This window comes from Artemia sp. Qi Xiang Cuo, chromosome 12 (assembly GCF_049724085.1).
Source record: "Artemia sp. Qi Xiang Cuo chromosome 12, ASM4972408v1, whole genome shotgun sequence".
Taxonomy (NCBI): Eukaryota; Metazoa; Arthropoda; class Branchiopoda; order Anostraca; family Artemiidae; genus Artemia; species Artemia sp. Qi Xiang Cuo.
In genome coordinates this window covers 13,446,398-13,449,373 of record NC_142805.1, presented here as the reverse complement: position 1 = coordinate 13,449,373, position 2,976 = coordinate 13,446,398, and the positions used below count along the sequence as shown (strand labels likewise).

The 2,976-nt window shown below is 35.9% G+C and overlaps 1 non-coding gene across 1 annotated transcript; it reads right to left on the bottom strand.

Annotated features, from left to right (window-relative positions):
- Positions 1–2,695: 2,695 nt before the first annotated feature.
- Positions 2,696–2,767, bottom strand: TRNAM-CAU (transfer RNA methionine (anticodon CAU)). Its single transcript has one exon. It is a non-coding gene; the product is annotated as a tRNA-Met (tRNA).
- Between the last annotated feature and the right edge of the window lie 209 nt (positions 2,768–2,976).

The following is a 2,976-nucleotide window of genomic DNA, read 5'->3' as shown; positions in this document are numbered from 1 at the left end:
GACCAGGCGTATCGAGAAGTAATTACATTAAAAGACGATCATTGGAATAATTTTACATTAAAAGACGATCATTGGAATAACAAACCATTGCATACATTGGACTTAGTTCAGCTATTGTAGGTTCGTCTCTTACTATTTCAAAGAAGAAAAAGCCGTAGGGTTTTTCCTGTTTGTTAGTAGCCCGGGTTGCAGCGGTGGCTAGCAATAATCCGGGTTGCAGCGGCAGCTGGCAACCTAGTAAGAGACGATCACGTCCAATATTAAGAAATATAAAAACCCTTAGCTCCTAAATCGGGGTTGCAGTGGTAGCTAGCAACCTAGTAAGAGACGATCACGTCCAATTTTAAGAAATATAAAAACCCCTAACTCCTAAAAAAAGAGTCAGATCAAAACAAAAAGTACACCATTAGAACTGCCTTGTCCGAAACCCCTATATAGGAAACTTGCCATCCTTTGGCTTGAATAACAAAGAAAATATATTGGCTTGAAAATCAAGAAAATTGACTTTAACCACGTTATTCTCCACAAACGGGATATTTTTTTCTTTCCGCTTTTCTTCCTCCTCAGCTAGCTGGGTACTGGAAAATCATAGCCAGCTGTATAATAGCTCATTTTAAAGGAAATTGCTACATCTAGCGCCTTTTGTAATTAAAAATAAAATACTTTTTAAAGTAGAATCAATTTTGTCGAAAAAATTGCATTTTTGATGTATTTTCATACTGCAGTCTTTTCAAAGATATTTGAATTTTGAAGCAATCAAATAGTTCATGGTAATGAACTCTATAGTAATAATAGCTACTTGTCTCAATAGTAACCGAAACTCTAAAGAACGAAATTTTGATACCAATAGATAAATCAAAGCAAACAGTTCGTGATAACGAATCCGGGTCGCAGCGGTAGCTAGCAACCTAGTAAGAGATTACCCATGTTAAGTGAAACATAAATAGGGATTATGTAATTTCCATTTAATTATAATAAAGAACAACCTCTTGCCTACACTAAAAATATATTAAATCCGGGTTGCAGCGGTAGCTAGCAATCTAGTAAGAGACGATCAAGCCCCATAGTAAATACCAATCTAACCCTTAACTCCTGAAAAAAGATTCAGATAAATCCGGGTTGCAGCGGTAGCTAGCAACCTCCGGGTTGCAGCGGTAGCTAGCAACCTAGTAAGAGACGATCACGTCCAATGTTAAGAAATATAAAAACCCATAGTTCCTAACAAAGGAGTCAGATCAAAACAAAAAGTACACCATTAGAACCGCCTTGTCCGAAACCCCTGTATAGGAAACTTTCTGTCCCTTGGCTTGAACAGCAAGAGAAATATATTGGCTTGAAAATCAAGAAAATTGACTTTAACCACGTTATTCTCCCCAAACGGGATATTTTTTTCTCTTTTCTTTTTTTGTATCCAGAGATAGCTTGGCATTGGAACATCGTAGATAGTTGTTCAATAGCTCATTTTAAAGGAAATAAATTGGGTTAAAAATCTATAGTAACTAAAATAAATTATTTCTAAAAGAGAATAAATTTTTCCACCAAAAACTGCATTTTCGATGTCTTTTCACACTGCAGTCTTTCAAACATAATCGCATACCTACATAAAGGCTCGATCATCGAATTTAAGCTGAAACTAATTATGTTAAAAGACGATCAAATCATTGCATATATTGGACTTAGTTAGCTGCCTGGTTCTTTGAGTTTCTTCTTTAGGGGCGGGAGGGGGGAGGGGCAGTATACCCACTGTTGCAAGATTCATTCACGTGCCTCAAAAACTTTTTGATTAAGCGACTGTAATTTTACTAAAATTCCAGAAATAGCAAGAACAACAAGCCTGGGAATAAAAGCACCCTGGTAGACAATCTATACCGACTTAGAATACCTTAGTGAATCTGCAAAATACGAATTCTGCGTACCTTAACTCGATTTCTATATGCAGATTTGGCCTCCTCCAACTTTGCCATGTTTTGTTTGACAACTGATAGTCCTTTTTCTGATAATTCAAAACCCTTCGTTTTTCCTTCTCGAATATATTTTTTCAACAATGCCTTCTCAATGGGAGCTAAGTCTTCGTTCAACAGACTCTAAAAATAAAAACTTTAATCAAGCCTTATAAATATCCACATAACCTATTACAAAAAATAAAAGAAATAAAAATCATGGATAGTGTAAGAGGAAAGTATGCTGATTAACTATAATTAGCTAGCGATTCTAATTTGCTATCACAACTACAAAGTTAAGACACGATATAAGAACATTCAATTTCATTACAGACAAATAGGCCAATATGGAAAAGATGAAACATATATTAAAGCATATGAGATATTATACAAAATTATGACATCTAAGGAGGTTTTGGAACCAGAGACCTGATGTTTGATTAATCGTGTCAATAGAAGGGGGTATTCCCCCCCGCCCCCCCTCTATATTTGAAAAGTAATTCTTTTTGGTATTTACATTAGTAAAGGTTTTTTGTGGTATATCAACAAACTGAAAAAAAAACTGTTATCAATTTCCCTTTATAAAAGTAAGTTACGTATTATGGTACCGTAAACGAATGGGCATGTCTAACATTTCCATATTTCTAACAGTATTACAGAGCATTTATACTTTAAAAAATGGAGTAAACTTTTCACTCAAGATTTCAAAAACCTACAAAATTTATTCTCTGGAATTCTCTCCGCAAGACTAAAAATAGCAGCTAGTGGTTTCGATCCACCGACCTCTGGGTTATGGGCCCAGCGCGCTTCCGCTGCGCCAAGCTGCTCTTAAATTAAAACTGGAACCAAGAGAGATATGCTGAATTAACTGGTTCGACCATGGATTTGAACACGAACTACAAACATACAGACTCATAATGATCTTTTCTTAGAGATAGAGGCAGTGGCGTAATTTTGTTAAATCCTGGGGCGGGGGGGTGGGAGTTGGAGCCAATTTTCCAAAACCAAGTGAAAATGAGTTAAAATTCTACTTTAG